This window comes from Chenopodium album, chromosome 7 (genome assembly GCF_948465745.1).
Source record: "Chenopodium album chromosome 7, dcCheAlbu1.1, whole genome shotgun sequence".
NCBI classification, from domain to species: Eukaryota; Viridiplantae; Streptophyta; class Magnoliopsida; order Caryophyllales; family Amaranthaceae; genus Chenopodium; species Chenopodium album.
The window spans coordinates 64,073,171-64,094,002 of record NC_137840.1 but is presented as its reverse complement, the minus strand read 5'-3'; the positions used below and the strand labels follow the sequence as shown (position 1 = coordinate 64,094,002).

Here is a 20,832-nt window from a genome sequence, read left to right as displayed (position 1 = left end):
CACCTTTCGTGAATGAAGAAAGACTTCTCGAACAATTTGATTATCGTCTTTTCATCATATTAACTAACAAATTGATTAGCTTCTTTACATCGTATCAATCAATAATCAATCAATCAATAATCAATAATATATATACTAAAAGACACACCAATAATGACAAGTGTCATCTCCTGGTGTCTCCTTAATTATTATTATTTTTTATATATAAAAAAATCTATTAATTAAGGAAACAAGTCAATTTCAAAAATAGTATTATTTGTTACACATATTCCATATTAATGTAGTATATTTAAAATAAAAAGATTTCACAAATAATTTTTCTTTAACAAAAAATTGGACAATTATAAACCAAAAATTTTATTCTTAAAAATATTTTGTGATATGTTTTATAGCAACAAAAAAATATTGGTCGGAATTTTTGCTTACTTTTATTTTAATTGTGTATTAGAACTTAGAAGCTACAATTAAAATTTAACAAATCACATACTTTTATTATTCCTCGACTAATTTATGATTATAATATGTATCTTAATAATGTATGACGATCAAAGTGCATGGCACAAGAACTAACCTAGTTAACTTACAATTTGATTATTGCCTTTTCATTGTATTAACTTCTCTACCTTATAAAAAGTATGAGATTACTCAATGCCCTCAAAAAAAGTCCCTCGACTAGGGTTAGTGAGTCCTTGTTTAGGGTTCGTAGTTGGGCGATCTGTAGTGCAATCAATCAATTTTTAATTCCTTTCCACGATTCTGGTTACATTCGCTGTGATTATGGAACCGAATTTGATTAAAGAATTTGAGAAATTCCAATTGACAGAGGAGGAAGGTGTTGATATTGGAGGAAGTGTTGAGAACGAAATCGATGAAATTGCAATCAACCAATTAAAACTGACATTAATTGGCAAGCTCTGGACAGTCAAGCCTTTCAACACCGAAGCCATTAAACGAACCTTACTGAATGTCTGGAGATCGATTGAAAGACGGTGTTGCAATTAGGATGGTTGAATCGAATTTGTTTGTTTTTCAATTTTTCCGTATGGAAGATAAGGACAGTGGAAGGATGTCCTTGGTTATTTGATGATAAATAATTGGTGCTGAAGGAATTAATTGGAGAAGAACAACCCTCGAAAGTCATCTTTACCCTTTGCCCGATGTGGATTCGTCTGAGAGATGTCCCTTTTAATAGGCGTAATGCTTCTGTGATGAAGGATATTGGAGAAGTTTTTGGAGGATTTCTGGAGCTCAATGACACTGATCCCTTGGGATGGGGGGAAGTTATGAGAATTAAGGTGAATCTAGACATAAAAAACCTATGAGGAGGGGAATTTTCGTTGCAACAGGTGAAGCTTCTGCGAAATGGGTTGATTTTCAGTATGAGAAGTTGGCTGAGTTCTGTTTCTTTTGTGAAAAATTGGATCATACAAAGAGTGAATGTCATGCAAAAGAAGACTATATATGCGAACTCATATGATGAAGTAGCGTTTATCAATACGGTTCATGGTTGAAGGCTTCGCCTTTAAAACGAACCAGAATATTTGGGATTGATCATGAGAAGGAGAAGAAATGACTAAGCTCCCTGTCGTCGAAGAGCTCTGTCCGCAAGATGTGCTACAATGATCCTGCCACAATTAAATTGGGTTCACCTGGTGCTGCACGCAAATTGCTCTTTGCATCACCTTTAAAGGAACCGGATTGCTCGAACACGAAACGAAAGGAGGTTAGTCTTGTTGCTGTTACTGACCCTATTACTTCTAAGGTGGTCCTTCGCCCTAGAATTTTGACTGACAAAGCCGAGGCAGGTCAGAACAATGGAGAAAGACATGTGATTGAGCAACAGCCCCCCACTCCTCGAGGGAGTCAGAATATCACTAATGTGAAACTTTCGACACCCCCCGATTTTGACAAGCAGCAACACTTGAGCATACTACAGAGTTCGGCCAATGCTGAAACTTCTAACATCATCTTCCCTTCTCTAACAAATCAGAGCAGTAATAATGATGTTGAGGCTCTGAGGAACTTTGGTGTCACAAAGAGGTTGTGGAAGCACATCGAGAGGGACATCACCAAGTACCCAAAAATGTTCAACCAGTTGTTCGGCATCAACATTTTGGGAAACCCAAAAAGGAATACATGTACAAAATTATGGGACGGAGGGATTATATTTTTTTTAATTGTATTTTGTAATTTATACATGATGAAAAATAAAATCATGAAAAATCTTTTTAGATTTGTCACGATATATATTTTCAAAATATCTATTGTTTTTATAAGTTTTGCTTATTGATAATTAAAATTTAAATTTACAAATGGTGGAATTTGTGCATTAACAAACATGACTAAAAAAACTTGTCAGCTAAAAAGAAACAAAGTATAAACTTTGATTATATATTTATACTAATATTTCATAGATAATTATATTATTCCATATCATGTAATATCATTGATTATTGTTTAATATTTTATTGTATTTTTAAAATATCATTTTTTTTCTTTAATTAAATTTTTGTGATCAAACTTGGTCATTAACACGTGTTCTTGTCAAATTGCTACATATATTCAAGAACACAAGAAGTATAAAAGTATGAATTATAAAGACAAAATATCACATATTAGTGATGTAACTGTTGTCTATTATATATCTTACATGACACAATCTACTCAGTAATCAACCAGACAAAAACAATATTCTGTTACTTTATATGACAGAGTTGTATAGTCACGAGGAGTGACCATTGTTTGAGAAGTATAATGTTTTACAGGCTACCTTCACTACAATATACAGCTTTTTGGTTTGTACTCATTCGTCTTTCAATTTCTAGAGAGAAATAACCGACAATAGCTAAATTATGGATCCCGATGTTTAGGGAATAAAAACAGAGAGCCAATTGGCATACTAGAGAGAAACAACTGGCATTTTAAGAAATGAATTGAAATAAGCATTTAAGGATATGCCTACAAAATTATATAAGAAAATATGTAAGATTAATAGAGAGAGACTATTAAGAATTCAAATTCAATTTATCTACTTGTATAAGCTATCTATTTAGGATTCGTTTGGCATCAATGTAGTTTTCTGTTTTTTGGTTTTTTGTTTTTTAAAAATATATCACATAATGATTCAAAAATTGTTTAGACTTATTAAAATCATGATAATTTTAAAAACTGACAATAGAAAAGTGAAAATATCTTTTTCTTATTTCTTGTTTTTGGGTTTTAGTTAAAAAAAAAAAAGAAATCTGGAAACAAAAAATGATGCCAAACAAGCCTTTAGTTGTTAAATTTATAGTTTTATATTGAATTACCCTTTTCGAAAAGATTACTTAAAGACACATTGCCTTCATGAATTTTGAAAACGGTTCGTCAAAGATTTACAACACCAAAAAAATGAATAATTTCAAACTTATACATTAAATATTTTCAACAAAAAATAAAATAAATCACGCGTTAAAATAGTGATCATCAACACATTATAAAAAATTGAAACCCGCTAACACATTCCTCTACCTTCCCCTTTCCTTTCCTCCTTTATCCTCAGTCTATGTATGCTATTCGAGCAAATTAAAGTGAAAGAGTAGTAACAGAAATGTATGAATATGATTTTATGCGTGGGACGAAACTATTTTTGCTACAATAGCATTCAAAACAAACTATATAGAGCCTTCTTTAATAATGAATGCATATGCAGAGTATAACTTTACCCGTTTTTAAGTTGAAGCAAGTGATATGAGGTGAAATGAGTAATAAAATTTTGAGCTATTCACATACTCATGATCTTAGTATGGATTCATGTTAACCATAATGAGTTGTTTATACATAGGAAAAAAAAAACAATATTGTATATGTGAGATATTTTCAAATTGGTCTCAAATCTCTCAAAATAGTCTGAAATATAAACCTTCAATAATTTTTGAGCATGCCCAGGTTAATATCTGTTATGAGTTGTTTATAAGATGGCAAAATGGTAAATAAAATGTCTTGATTTTCATGCTAGAGTAATAAAATATTGATTTGCCTACTAAAGTTCTGACATCCATCAATTTGGAGCTAAAAAGTGCACATGACTCCGTTACTTCTCCTTCCATGTTCTTTAACCAACCTTAACCCATGGTAATCGAGGGTGAGTTAAGCAATTACTGCCGTAAAAGTAAAAAAATTTGACAAGTGGACAACTTACACAATTCATGGAAATATTTTATTATTATTTTTTTACTTTTTCCCTTCATCTCCTTCTTCCTCCCGGGACTCCTTCTTCCTCAAATGTCTATCAACAACCCAACTCCATTAAAGCTGTCAAATTTTCCTCTCTTGAACCACCAATTCCACCACTGTATTTACGGCGGCTCCACCGCCAAATTAAAAGAAAACCCTAATAAACAATGGAAAAATAAGGGACATTGTTAACCCTAAAGAGTAGATGCATCATCCTAGCTCTTCCATTAAAGCTCTTGTTCAGTTTCTTCATTGAATTTCTTGTTTATCCATGGAAGCTGTTCTTCGCTTCTCCATTGAAGCTACTCTGTTACTGCTTGATGCGCTTGCTTTTAAGTTTGAATAAGAAACCATGAATTGGAACACGTTGCAAGAAATAAATTGGGCAGGTGAGAGGAGTTAACCATAGTTAACTTTGTCCTCTTAATGTCGGTGTAACAGAGAAAATCCATCTAATATTTGTTGCCCAAATTGCCCTTACTTTTAGAAGCGAAAAGACGAACGTATCCTGATATAAACACTCCTTGTTTCTATCAGATATTAACTTGGATTTTCTCATAATTTTTATTTATAATCTCTGCTATACAAGCCTAGGGATATGGTAGTGGTGTCACCTAAAATAGTCTTAAATTACCCTTTTGAAAATTTTGGTGTATGTAAATTTAGAAACCTAAAACACGCATTATGTGCAATTGTGCATACAGATCTAGTTGAATTGTATCTATAATAAGAGGTGTGCATCAACAAATATGAAAGTTAATATAATACAACTTAAAACCATTTACCATTCCATTTTTATTTAGGCAAATATTCTTGATAGTCTACAGACTCTTCACAACACAAGAAAAATATTCTCATAGAAGTAAAGGTGTTAACTCCATATGCGTACAATACTATTATAAAGATGCATTATTGTTTGCCTTCTAAACCAGAAATGTAACATAACAACATATTATGCCAGGTTCCATGCTCAAACTCTGTTCACTATGCCTTCTCTATTAACATGTGTAAAGTAAATGCATCTCATCGACATCAGCAGCATCCGAATTCGCAGTGTGGTCAATGTGATCATACGTGACCGATCTTAGAAAAGCATTGTCTGTTTCCATGGACAATGTGATCATACTAGAATTTCTTGTTGTCCAACCGTCGGCTTGACCATTTGGTGTAAGAGGTGGCACACAAGATGAATTTCGATACCTTAGCCTTTCGAGTACCATTGTTGCTTCTTTCATCGTCAGCCTTTCTAGTCCTGTAGGATACAAACACTGTTTTGCAAGATTAGCAAATTCCACAATATCCTCTTTTTTGCTACCCTCCAAAACCAAAGGATCAAGAATTTCGAACAGAGTGTTATCATTCATCGATGAGATGAAATACATAGCCAAGCTAGTTTCTTCTTCATCTTTGATTTCTTCATCTTTATCTACTGGTCTTAGTGCACGGATTGGTTTTTGTCCTGTTAAAAGCTCGACCAAAATAACCCCGAAGCTATAAACATCACTCTTTTTAGAATATTGACCATAATAGAAATATTCAGGATCCAAATAACCAAACGTTCCTTGGACACGAGTTGTCAAATGAGTCTGTTCTGCAGAAACTGCTCTAGAAATCCCAAAATCCGACAATTTTGCTCCAAACTTGTCATCCAATAGAATGTTGCTAGATTTAATGTCTCTGTGGTAAATTGGTGTTGAAAACTCTGAATGCAGATAAGTGATTGCAGTAGCACTCTCGAATGCAATTCTCAAGCGCATTTCCCATGTGAATATAAACTCATCAATGGACTTTCGGATGTGTTCTGAAAGAGTCCCATTACAAATGAACTCGTACACTACAAGAGGTATGTCATCTTCCAAACAACATCCAAGAATCTTTACTACATGCCTATGTTTAATTTGAGACAATAGAATTACCTCGTTGATGAATTGTTTCCATTGGCTTTTGTCAAGGGCTGTTGATCTTTTAACTGCAATAACTTGACCATCTTTTAACATTCCTTTGTAGACAGTACCTTGACCTCCTTGTCCAAGCACACGATCCTTGCTAAAGTTGTCTGTATATCTCTTAAGTTCCGTCAGTGTGAAGAGTTTAGTCTTCTCTGTAACGTCGTTATTTGAAGATCCTTGTTTGTCCTTGAAGTATTTTGCTCTAAGTCTGATCTCCTTTCTTCTCTTCTTAGTTTTAAACCGCCAGCACCCCCAACAACTTCCACATATTATTAGTGATATGCCAACAGCTGCATTCATCATCATAAATAATTATGTTGAGTTTACAAGTAAGGCTAACAAAAAGATAATCCTTTGATTACAAAAATACGAGTGTAGACCGTGTAGTAATTAATTTCGAGCTCAATCCCAAATCCGACATAAGAATGAAATTGTACGAAGTAAGAGTTATCAAATGCTCTTGAACAGTTGAACTTCCGCTTTGTTAACTAGTACTTTCTTCCCTGTTTCATAATGTTTCTCATTTACATACTATAAAGTCTTGCTTCAATGGGAGGTATTTTGGTAAAAAAAAAAAAAAATATTAATGGTTGTTGAAAAAAGCAAATGGGGGGAATAAAATTTGCCCATAAGGGACTATCATTTGGGGATGGAGGGAGTACAACACACTTTCTCATAATCATAATTTAATTCGTTTTCCTACTACTATCAAGACAGAAATTTCACAATTACTCCATCTGTCCCATTATCATGTGCCTATTTCTCTAAAAAGATGGTAATTAAGGAGAATGGTGAAAGTTAGAGAATATTCTATTGGAAAGATATAAAAAGTAGAGAATATTATACGGGAAAGATAAAAAGTAGAGAATATTGTATAAAAAAAAGTAAGCAATGATTTTTTGGGTACATGTGTATTTTGTATGGGAAAGAATGAAACATAGAAAATAAGAAATGATTATGGGCTATTTTTAGAAACAGATACAACATTTTGAGACGCCAAAAAAAGAATACAAGCACAAAATTATAGGACAGAGGGGGTGCATCTTTTGAATGTAATGAGTGCACCTATGAAAATGTTCATTTTAATTGTTTTTTAGTTTAGTTATGCGTTAGTCAAAGTGTAATACGTGGTAAAAAAAAAATAGAGGAGGTATGTAAATATAAAAACTAACCTTACTAGAGTTATCAGAAGTATGTCTAGATTCCCATTCATGCACAACAGGTACGACTGCTATCCCGGACGATAACGATGCGTTATCTTCTAAATATTCCTTGCTAATCAAGAAGGCAGACCTGCGGTCCCCAGATATGTTGTTGCTGCTCACACTTATACTGTATTTCTTGAACTCATCTGGCTCTTTAATTTTAAAATTTTGTAAATTTTTCGACATAATATGATCTCAAATCTCTAAGATGGGATCTGGATACAAATTGAGCCTAGCAGCAGCGATAGCCAATGCATCTATTTTCTCTTGCAACTGCTACAGGTGGATGCAGGGTACAATCCGAGGCACATCCACCAATGATTCCACCAGTCTCATTCAACAATAAGCCGTATCCATCGCATCCCACTGACACAAAAACATTTTTTTTCAACTGAATATTTGAAGGGAGAGTTGGTGAGGTTATCGCTTGTCACAGTACGGTCATTACGACAACCACAAGTAGTAACTGATGGAATTTAACCGTAAATTAACATTTTATTCAGCCTTACCTCAAGAATCTGGAGGTCGAGTTTCTTTAGAATTGGTTTCGGTTGTGATGAGGAGGAAGAATTACAAGAGACCTCAAAGTTGGGGTCTAAAAAACAGTGATTTGGGCTAATACCGAACGGGTAAGGAATTTCAATATTTTTATTTGCGGGTACCACCATGCGGCTTAATTCCGATCACTCCTTCGGAAAGAGGAGGTAATAATAGAACACTCATCAGAGAGTACCCCCCTTTCTTGTCTAATAAGGCAGGTTCCCAAAGCCCCTTTCTTAAGAGATAGAGCACTCCTTACTCAACAACTTAAAGCTGATCAGTACAAAAAGCATGTGATATGTCCTTAACCTTCTAATAAGCGACTACATATCTCGTTTACGTAACTTACTTGCACTTTCGATTGAACTCGCTTCTACTTGTCCTTTTTTTTATTGGCTGATTTGTACCCGGGTACATCCGAAACTTCCCTCACCTAATCCTCACATGACAACTCCGTCCTTTCTTAGGTGAGCTACGTGAGACCGAGGCTAGATCATCTCTTTCTTTTCTTTCTCCGGAAAGATGGCAGCTCACTCTGTCAGTCCACTAAGACCGGTATAGAGTAAGTCAGTACAGCACTAGCTAGCACTAGCACTAACAATAACTTTTTCAGTATAATGAGTCCCCTTCTCCACGACCACTAATATTTATTTTCATTTGATCTTTCCTTATGATTTAATAAGCAGCTACATACCTTGGAAATTTCCGTGTCCCCCATCAACTCTTCCCAATAAATTCCATTCCATTTTGGATTCGGACGCGCGGGCTTTTCAAACCATCAAGTGGGCTTTGCAATTCAGTATATTTTAAACCATAATTGTCCCATGAGTCCCCCCAATTTCTCCTCTTCCTACTTGTCAAAGGGCTTAGATGGATCAAAGCATTCAAGAGATATCAAGAATGTCAGGTCCAATTCCTCAATATTCAAAAAATCTTCTTCTACAGCGGCCCAAGCAAGATCATCTTTTTCCAAATCAGAGAGGATAGGGTTCAAGGGTTTCTAAGGGATGAACCGTTTGTCCTTCCCACAGAGATAGGACTAGAAAGATTGTTACATGGGCTATAAACATAGATTTTTATCGCCTAGATCTGATGGTAGTTTACTTGCTTACTTGAACAACTAGTATGGATTTCACTTGATAGAATCCTCCTTTTAATGCATTTCTAACTATTTTGGTTAAGGAAGGGATAAGTGATGGAACTAAACTAGCTTATTTGCTGTCTAGCCCTATAACTCACTATTAATATGTATGGACGACAAGAAACTAGCCGCTTGAAAGGGGAAGAAAAGGTTACATGGACTACTAGTGAATAATAGATACTTTGTATTATCCCTTGTTTATAAAAGGTACTAGCTCGAAGACGGAAGCACTCAAACATGATGAACTTATTGATCTATCATTTGCCATTTGAAAGAATTCTTCCTCCTTACTTTTAAGTAAGCACAATGGTGCAAGGATGCTAAAGGAAACGGGTTATCCCAACATGAATAAGGGCTCTACTTAGTTGAAAAGCTTATACAAAGAACCCTTTTGCATAGAGAAAGCTCTTTTATCACCCCTTTCAGGGAATCAGCCAAGAGGTGTCCCGAAGTCTCGTTAGAATGCATGATTGGAGCCTTCTAGAGCATCTAAAGCTTGGCATTAACCCTGTGGAAAATCTTTCTAAGGAAGGAACTATTGAATGGCTTCATTTTGAACGAGATATCTTAGTTCGCTTTACGAATTCAAAAAGGTCTCGTGAAAAGGCGCCTTTTTATGAGGAGAAATGCCATAACATAAGAAGAATGGGAGAAATCTATGTCTCTTTTGTAGCACCTCTCGTACTCTATTCTCTTGCCATTTCCTCTAAGGCCCCCTTAGTGGGGTCTCTTACACGGGAACTGAACATGAATAGATCGCATCAACAATAGAAGGGGTCACGCCCAATCTTCCTCCCTCCTATTGAGAAGAAGGGGGATCCCTTAGCGAGTAGCGTACCGGACATAAGTGATTCTATTGAATCCTACAAAGATTTGAACTCTCTCTGAGTACATTAAGGGGACTCCCTTTATTTTAGTGAATAATAAGTGCCACCTCTTTCTAGGAATGGGAGAAATTGTTTATTAAGAAGAGTTGGAGCATATAAATCAATAGCATAAAATCTTCCTCTTTCCCTTAGGCATTTAGCAGGTCTAAAGAGAATGATCAGAGAGAAATCCTAGCGATGATTTATCTACACACGGGTGCTCTTTATCACTACTAGAAAAATGCCGATTTTCGACAGAAAAAATCCCTCGAAAACTCCCTGTTTTCCGTCAGAAATAGGGCTTCCGACGGAATTCCGATGGTAATTTTCGTTGGAAAACCCTTTGTAGGAAAAAGGGCCTTTTCCGATGGAATTTCTGTCGGAACCACTTTTTCGACTGAATTTACTTCGGAAATCATGCATCAAAATACATATTCCGGCCCGGGAAAGTCTGTCATAAATTTTCGACGGAAAACAAATATGTCGGAAAATTACGACGGAAATTCCGTCGGAAACTTCTACCAAAATAAACAAAAAAAAAACCCACCCCACCCCACACCACCACCCACCACCACGTCCAACCCCCACTGCCACCCCACAAGCTGTCACCACGCACCGCACCATCTAAACCAACCAGACCCTAAGCCGCCACCACCACCTTAACCCATTCAACCCTAACCCACCTAACCCGAACGAACCCACCAACCAGACCCACCACGACCGTAACCGTACCTAATAACTCAGATCTACCAACACCTTAACCCAATAAACCCTAACTGCCACCCACTAAATTAACCCACCCCACAAAACCAAACCTAACCTAGACCCGACCTAAAACACCCAAACCTTTAACCCAGACCCAAACCCCTAACCCAGACCCGACCGAATCCTAACCAAACCAACCTTCTCTCACAACCCTAACCCACCCCACCCTAACCCTAACCCTTGGCCCTGGCGGCACCCACCACCACCTCCCTCGATCCACCATTAAACTGACCTTAAAACCACTAACAAGCCACCAGAACCCAATTTAAAAAAAAAACTTTAAATCAAAAGAAAGATCATTAAAAACATCAACACATACCATTAATTATGAAACTAGCTTCGAATTTCACCAAATTTAGGTTAATAAGACTTAATTCAACAATAAATACTTTAGACAATTGGCGTGGCAAGGGGATTACAGGGGTGGCAGCGGCGTGAGACGAGGACGGTCGTAGGTGAGATGACGGAGAAAGAAGAGAAATAAGATGGAGAATGAGAGAGAAAGAGGAGGGAGAATGAGAGGAAAGAAGAGAAAGAAACATCAGAAGAAAGAAGGGAGAATGAAAAGGGGAAGTGAAAAAAAAAGGCTGAGGATGAAATAAAAGGGGGGCTAAATATTAGGGTTTGAATTTTTTTAAAAAAATATATTCCGTTGGAAATTTCCGACGGATTTTAATTTCGTCGGAAATTTCCGACGGATTTTAATTCCATTAAAAAGTTCTGTCGCAAAGCCCATATATTCCGACGGGTCTTTAAAATCCGTCGTAAATGTCCGACGGAATAAAAATCCGTCGGAATTTCCTATGTTTTTGATGGAATTAGGTGTCCGTCAGAACCAATCCGTCAGAAATAGGCCTATTTATAGTAGTGTCTATCTATAATCATCGCATGACAGCAAGTGTAGGTTTAGCTTACGTATGAAATCTATAGTCCGACCCCATTATCATGGTAGAGGAGGCCTAGAAACTACTGCTAAAGGAATATGAAATGAATAAGGGTGACATGCGCTGACCCCTAATCTCTATATCACTGAGGTCACCTTCTGCACTGCGAGATGGTCATGCGACTCTGAATACTTCGGCAACTGCGACATACACCTTCATTATTGAGGACCCGAGGCACCAACTTCTTCTTCCCTCTATGGATCTGAGAAGAAAGATTGAATTCAAATAGAATAGTACGGATTCACCACGTAGTACTAATATTGGAAAATCTGTTATAAAGAAGACAGAATGAAAAGAAGAAGCAAGGTTTTAAAGTTCTCGTGCAGGAGCTCCTTCTTCTAAGTCTGATGTTTTGGCCGTTCTAACGTCACTTTAGCCCCTCTCATTGGTCCACACCTATGGAGGGTTGGCGCTCGCCTTTATTCATATTCAATTGGGCCATCTCGTTGAAGTGCAACAAGTTTGCAAGCGAGTACCTTAGATCAGCCTGCTCGATCCATCATTGGTTAAGGCTTCCAAGTGGCTTTACAAACTACAATTTACAAAATATAATGAAAAGAACCCAATGACTGATACTGGGTTCAGTACATGTACAATACTTGATTGTTGGTTTTCCAAACTTCTTCATTACAACAGAGTGACCCCCTCGTGCCCACCACGAAGAAACCCCACACCCACTCTGTAGCCAAGATCTTTCACGATCGATCCATCTTTCGCCAAATTTGCTTTAGATAGATATGAGATTTCAAGCTTATTCAAAATCTCCTTTTTCCTAATTAATTACTAATTTAAGGAGCAGCGACAACTTTGAGAAGGGTAGAAAAGGTGTTGGCGGCTCTGGCAAAGGGACGAGAAAGCGGTGGCAAACATCATTAGGAAAAGGGGCAACGATTAAACACAGTGTTGCGTGGTTGCGGTATGGTGGGGTGTGAGATCCAAAAGAAGAGAGAGAAAAGTGGTGGTGGTGATGGCAGAGAGGGAGGAGAGAGAGAGAGAACACAGTGGTGGTCTAGCGGGATGTGGTTGTGACAGATGAGAGAGGAGGTGGGTTAGGATTATATAATGGATGAACTCATTCAGGTTAATACATTAATAACATGTGATTTGATGTGTTTATTGAAGTTAAGTAAGGGTAAATTGGTAATTATGCACAAAAAAATTTACTAAAAGAAGGAAGTTTTAGTTTGTTGTATATAATGTGTAACATCCATTTTTAGAAATTGTTGCAGATAAAACGTAACGGAGGAAGTAATAAAAATCTTATAGTGTCAAAATATTTCTGATCCTATGCTTTCATTTTTATCGGATTAATATTTTTTTGACACTATAATAAAGTTAAATACTGGCCTTGCGTAAAAAATAACTGATACTATTGACATTTTTAGTTCAGTAGTAAAAATAGTTAATGATACTAAAATTTCTGATACTAAAGACTTTTCCTAGCAGTGCTTGTTGTGTACATAATTTCAGATGGAGTAGAATAATGACCAAATTAAATGAGCAAAATTGAGATAATTATACCTAAGAACATTTTTGATCGATTGTAGTCGTCCCATAGAAGCACAACAGGTACGGCAGTTATCCCAGTTGACAACGGTGCATTAGCTTCTAAATAGTCCTGGCTAATCAAGAAGGCAGCCCTGCAATTGCCAGAGATATTGGTGGTGCTCACACTTGTACTGTATTCCTTGATCTCTGTCTTTGGTTCAACATAAACCGATAATTTGGATTCGGGTGCCAATTGAGCCTTACAACAGCGGTAACCATTGCATGTGTTTCCCCTTATAACTGATGCAGGTGGATTCAGGGTACAAATAGAGGCGCATCCTGTAATGATTCCACCCGTCCCATTCAACAATAAAGCGTATCCTTCGCATCCCACATAAGCTAAAACATTTTGAGCAACTGAATATCTGAAGGGGGAGTTTGTGAGGTTGTGGCTTGCCTCAGTAAGGCCATCACGGCGGCAAGTAGTTGATGATGGAATTTTTACAGTTACCATATTCTGTTGAAGTTGAACTTGAAGAATCTGGAGGTTGAGTTTCTTTAGAATTGGTTTTGGTTGTGATGAATTACAAGAGACTACAAAGTTGGGGTCTAAAAAACAGTGACTCGCGTTCTCAGGGCGAATACCAAACGGGTAAGGTATATCAATATTTCCACAGCGGTGTATACAATCATCTTTATCTTTACGTAGCTCAGATGGTCTCCATAAACAAGATGATATAATTATTGACATGAGTAATAATGGGTACGAGCTTAATATTTTCATTTGGTCGGGCCAAATAATGTACCTTAAACCCTTACAAACTCTGTTTTAGAAAAACTAAATAAATAAAACCTTACAAACTCGTACAGAAGAGTAGAAGACTACTTTTTTCTTACACATACATGATACATATACTCTGTACTCTCTCCTTCGTCTAATATTCTTCATCACATATATTATTACCATTTATCAGAGGTTGATGGGTCTTTTGTTGGGGTACGAGTGCGACAATAGCTATCAACTTGACTGTTCGACGTACAATTGAGGGTGAATAGCTATCAACTTGACTGTTCGACAAACAATTGAGGGTGAATAGCTATCAACTTGACTGTTCGACATACAATTGAGGGTGAATGCTATCAACTTGACTGTTTCTTTGACCAAAACTTTGCCGTCTCTTGTAATTTATCCTCCTCTAACCAATCTATACCATACCTAAAGCAACTCAACTTTGAGATTGTTGAGATACACAAGTCAAGTAACACAATAATAGTTAAGTTTCCATCAGTCACAGCTTGTAATGGAGCTGAGTTACATTGGATTAGTCCTGAGTTCGATAGGGCGGGCATGCAGGCAGGCTTTTATCCTGCAGATTCAAATGTTTTCGCATCAGTGGGGTGCGATGGATATGCCTTGTTCGATACAGGTGATATGGAAGGATGCACCTCAGTTTGTGCTGTTGATCATCATCAAAGTTCGACGTTTTCAGCTGATACGATGAATCAATGTTATGGGCTTAATTACTGCTGCCAAGTAAAAATACCTATTTATTGGAGATATAATTTAACTGTGATTGCCAAAAATGGATCAGAGCATTGCAGGGCAGCCTTTTTGATAAGTCAAGAATATTTAGCAAATGTTTCATCCAATGTTACGTCGATGTCAACCTTTCCGGTGAATCTTCATTGGTATATCGAACGGACTAACATTTAGCTTTGTACTTTCTATGTTTTTCTTTAATCGTAACATTTTGGCTTTTATTTTTGATTTTTATGTCAAATAGATAATTTACTACTCATTCCGTCCCTAAATTACATTTCCCTTTCTTTCTATTATGTGAGGAATAAATGCTAGAAAGAGGAATGTAATTTAGGGTCGGAGGGAGTAATCTTTAAACTTTACAACAGTTGTTTTATAAATAAATTTTAACTTACTACTCTTTTAACTTAACTACCTTGTTTGCTGGGGTATGTTTGAGAAAGCCCCTCTATTATTTAAGTCAATAAATGATGTTTATTAAGAGAGAGAAACTAGGTATTATAAATGACGTGATAAGTGTATCCGGGCGCATAGGCTTTATGTGTTTTGAAAACACATAGAAGGGTAAAAGTGTAATTTAGCATCTAAAAAGGTAATTTTAATTTTAGGTTTACAATATAACATACATAAATAAAGTAAGTATTTTTTGGGAGCATTCGGTGCGTCACATAGTATTATTTTGACTAATGAAATTTTAGATTAATAATTTATTTTAGAATTAAAAAATTCACTCGTCACCTAAGAAAGAGTGACAAATAAGATTTAAGAATTTTGTCATCTAGGTAAAAATAACGAATAATGAACAATTAAAATTTAAATTATTTAAAAAACTAATAATTATCTTTTTTACATATATGGATGTAAATCTTTGACCGTAAATATCTTTAATCTCTCCCTATCAAATATTATAAAAATTAGATATTAATAATGTACTCATCGAAACGAATAAAATTAAATATCATATCACTATGTTTTTCCTTATATATAGAGAGAAATTTAATTAGAAGATTTCCCTAATTTTTTTAATAATTAAAATATTCTAGATGAGACTAACATTTTGAAAGAGAACGATTATATAAAAAACGCATTTGCAAAGGAATTATTATAACCAATAAATAAAATGGTTTGTCATTTATTTTTTATTAAAAAAAATTAAATTGTCACCTAAGCAAAATTAAAGAATAAGGTTTGGAATTTTAAATTTAAGCGTCACGTAAAATAAATAAACCTACAAAAGATAACTTTAGTGTTAAAATTTTTAAAGAAAAATTATCTTATGATATTAGGAATTTTATCCAAATATCTAATGAATGATCATATAAAAAAATCTTAAATTAATAAAAAATATTTACTAGAACCGTGCATCGCATGGGCTTATATCTAGTTGTATTTTTATTTGTATACTATTATGCTTGTATATAATGTCATTAGAGTATAGGTTGTCTTATTAGTACTATTATAACTCACAACGCTATAATATTTGATGTATCATTTACATATATATACTTCCTCTGTTTCTTTTTATTGGCACCTTTCTATTATCTCATTTGCCAACGCATGTTTTTAACGCTTAATAACTTTAATTATCAATATTATAAAATTATAAAAAGTGGATATTAATAAATATACATATAGACAATTCAAACAAGATCCCACATGATTATATTTTATCATATCTATAAAACACAAAAGCGAGTCAAAGTGTAGTGTGTGAATAGTGTAAAAATTCAAACAGTATCAACTACAAAAAAATGGAGGAAGTATATATTTGTATTGTTAGAAAAATATTTACACTATTTAATGGTTCTATATACCTATTTAGTGTGCAAAATACTTTGAACTATGTGTGAATACTTCTCCTAATATGATTGGTCAATATTTATAGAGAGTGATTTAGCAACATGATTAGGTTTGTGTTAATGCGTCGTGGGAGTTGGGCCCCGATCAACTTATGGGAGCCTGTTGAGGGTTTGTGCTAGGGGTATTTTTGTAATTTCACTTTCCATTAGAATATAGCCCACTTGGGACTTGGGAGTCCCTAACAGGTTTAAATTATGAAATGAGATATTCGGAAACTACAATATACGTTGAGATAATTCTATCAAGTACTATTATGTCAATGTTTGATCTTATATATAACTAGGTTAAATCCTGTACAATATACGGATGTTTATAATGAATATATAATTATATATAAAAAAAAAAATATGTTTTAAACAATAAAAACATGTGAGAGAATATATTTCAATATGTATTTCGTGATAATTATAATGCTCTAGTCGATTAATTAAAAACAAAAATGCAAGTTTATATTTTTAGAAGTAAATTTAGATTTTATATAAAATAAAAGTCATAATTTAGATACAAACCTTATTTTTATATAAAAGTCGTAATTTGTTAGATTGTTATTTTGGAGGGAAAATATTTAATAATATGTTCTCAAGTGTCCTTTTAGTTTGCTTTTAGTAATACTCGTATGTAATAGAGTTAAGTGTACAATCACTCCTTGAACTTAGACTAAAGTTACAATTTACTCACTCAACTTATATAAGTTGCAATTTACTCACTCAAATCAAATATGATCTACAATAACACGTAAGTCTATGAACTCCCTAAACTTTATGACATAAAAGTTTTCAATTCCCTAAACTTTGGCTTTTTGCTTTTTTTTTTTTTTTTTTTTTTTTTTTGAAAAAAAAGTAATAAAATTTATTGAACAACCTAAAGTTAGAGTTAATAATATTTAGAATATTTTTAATGATCAAAATATGTTAGAAAAAATTTATAAAAAAACCAACACCCTCACCACCCACCTAGCTTAGCTCCATCCCCCTACATCTACTAACGTCCAGCTCCCCCACCTTCGGTACAACACCCATCTATCCTCCCTTTCCCCACCCTGAAAACAATCTCCTTCTCAAAGCGAACTCCCTCCCTGAAAATTGGCCCTAAACCTTAAACATGTTTGGTTTTGAATGGGGTGTTTAAGGTTTGGGGGTCGTTTTTCAAGAAGGGAACAACATAGAAGGTCATTTCGAGAAGGGGTCGTTTCAAGGAGGGTCCTTTTTTGGGAGAGGAACATGGGATAGCAGGAGGGTCGTTTTAGGGAGGGGGTGGGAGTCGTCATAGAGGAATAATGGGAGGAGGGGTGTGGGAAATGAAAAGGGAAAGGTGTCGAGAGTGGATGGGAGCAGGGGGAGGGAGATGGGCATCGCACCAGGGTGAAGAGTTGGACACCAGTAAGGGAAATGGGTTGGGTGGGGAGGGGTTGGCTTATTTTTTAAAAAAAAAATTATTTCTTAATTAATCTATTTTTTTAAAAATAAAAATTTAACCATAGTTAAAGAATTTTATTAAAATAGTTAGGAAGTTTAGAAAGTTAAAAACTCCTATGTCATAAAGTTTAGGAAGTTTATAGAATTAATCTGTTATTGTAGGTCATAACTGATCAATTTGAGTGAGTGAATTTCAACTTTTGTAAGTTTAGTGACTAGTTTGCAACTTTGGCCTAGTTTAGGGAGTGGTTGTGTACGTAACTAGTACTACTCCATTTTATAATGTTAGTCCCATATACTATTTTGGGCGTTTCAAAAAGATATACCCTTATTGAATGTATTTCATTTATTTATAACTTGATTATTTTTGGAATTAATAAGTTGTGAATTGATGACATGACTCTAAGTAAGGAAATCTTTTGGTTTAATATAAGTAAAGGAAAAGGAGAGAAAGGATGGGAAGGAAAAAGAAAGGAAAAGAAGGGAAAGGAAGGTGATTTTATTTTCCAACATTTGGTTGATGAATAGGAAATGAAGGGAGGAGAAAGGAAATTACTTTTATTTTTCTCTTTCTAGTGCAAATTCCTCCAATTTTGGGAGGAAAGGAAAGCCTAATGGTCTGTTTGGATAGAAAGAAATGGAAGGAAAAGAAGGGGAGAGAAATGGAGAGATGTGATATCTTTCATTTGGATAACAAATGAGGAAGTAAGGGAATTGAAGGGGAGAGAAATGAAGGGATTAAATTATAGAAAAATGATCCCTCCAACAATGGAGAGATTTGGAAGGAAAAGTTACCATTCTTCTCTCCCCTTCCTTTCCCTCCCCTCCCCTTCTCCTCCCTCCCTTTCTTTTCCTTCCTCTAATGTTATCCAAACACATTGTAATTTTGTTCAGAGATTTTCCTCTCACTTCCCTTCCTTTCCTTTAGATTTTTATGTCATTTATTCAACCAAACATGAGAATTTGATTAAAACAATTTCCTTTACATTCTTTTCTTTTCCATCCAAATCCCTTCAACAAAAAATGGCCAAAATTATGCAATTATGACTTGTGCTTTTCTTATAAAAAATTTAAAATTTTAAATAAGGTAAACTAATTATGAATTATGTCGTACTTTAATGTTAGATATATGAATTATGTCGTACTTTAATGTTATATATATATATATATATATATATATATATATATATATATATATATATATATATATATATATATATATATATATATATATATATTCTTATTTTATATGATTGATTGCATATGGGACTAACATTATGAAACGGAGAATTTTATTTTATTTTGGTGCGTAAAGGGCCACAAGGGCGAGGGTGATGAGAATCGATCCTAGGATCTCCTGAAATCGGGAGGAAAGCTCTAACCACTTGGGCTATCCCTCACTCTCTACAAACATGATCAAAATGGTGTATGCGAATAGTGTTAAAATCAAACCAAGTTACTAACAAATATGAAGGGAATATAATTTTTTTTTTATTTTTTTTTTTGTAAAAAATTTATATAGAGTATCTTATTTCGAAAAAACATATTTGGTGTTATGAGAAAATGAACTATAATAATATAAACCAATTTTACTTTGATATTATTGACCAATTTAATTAGTATAATTTTTTGTGACAATTAATTTGTTTTATTGTATTGTATAATATTTTAGCAAGTATTCAAAACATATAATTTACTTAACTTAAGTGAATTTTTTTCCTTATCCAATAGATCTCAAAAATAAAATAAACACCAGAAAGCCATTGATCCACTTTTTTTTTTTTTTTCTTTTTTTTTAACGAGCACTTATGTTTTCTATGATTATTTGTGTAACAAATTGTTTATATACTACTTTTCGGGCTTTTTTAGGGGCCTTGACCCGTCACCCACCCTGCAGCGGCCCAGCCCTGTCTCTGATATCAAGTTTTCCGCCAACTCCACCTAACAAACTTAGTTAAAAAAACAAGTTCTATGCTAAGTGATGGGAAACTTATTGCCGTCAAAAGAGCAAGGTCATTGAGTGAGAGCCATTGGAAGGAGTTCATAAATGAGGTAATTGTTCTCTCACAAGTCAACCATAGAAATGTAGTTAAGTTGCTTGGATGTTGCTTGGAAACTAAAATTTTACATTTAGTTTACAAGTTCATCCCCAATGGAACTCTTTCGGAATTCATTCATAGTCCTAATGAAGAGTTTCGAGTAACTTGGGAAATTCGACTAAGAATTGCATCTGAAGTTGCCGGGGCTATTGCTTATCTTCATTCATCGTCTTCAACTCCTATCTATCACAGAGATATTAAATCATGTAATATACTCTTGGATCACAAGTACACGGCCAAAGTTTGTGATTTTGGAATTTCGAGATCATTTAGTATGGATCAAACTCACTTAACAACTTGTGTACGTGGGACATTTGGGTATCTTGATCCGCAATACTTTCGTGTTCAAGGCAGTTTACTGAAAAGAGTGATGTTTATAGCTTTGGAGTCGTTCTGGTTGAAATATTAACAGGACAGAAGCCAATTCGTGTGACTTCAGACTATGCAACGAGTTTGGTGATGCAGTTTGTCGAAACAGGGGATTCTGCTTTATATGAAATGTTGGATCCTATAATCTTAGAAAGTAGCAATATGACTGAAGACATAATGGTGGCTGTAAGTCTTGCAAAGCGTTGTCTGCACCCTGAAGGAGCTGTAAGGCCAACCATGATGCAAGTCGCCATGGAACTAGCGTGTTTGAGCAAAAAGGTACACGCTAAAGTCGTTGTTTCATCAGAAGAAAACACATCAGATCTAAGTCAAGAGTTATTTTCTACAAAAACACAACTAGACGAACCATGCTCCTTTTGAATCCATTTTAGTTTATATGTAGTCTGATATATCTAAAGGTGTGGAACTTATGGTT

At 34.8% G+C, this 20,832-nt stretch overlaps 2 pseudogenes; one reads left to right on the top strand and one right to left on the bottom strand.

Annotated features, from left to right (window-relative positions):
- Window positions 1–5,046: 5,046 nt before the first annotated feature.
- Window positions 5,047–13,965, bottom strand: LOC145638070 (wall-associated receptor kinase-like 2; annotated as a pseudogene).
- Window positions 13,966–14,093: 128 nt separating this feature from the next.
- Window positions 14,094–20,832, top strand: LOC145640471 (wall-associated receptor kinase-like 2; annotated as a pseudogene).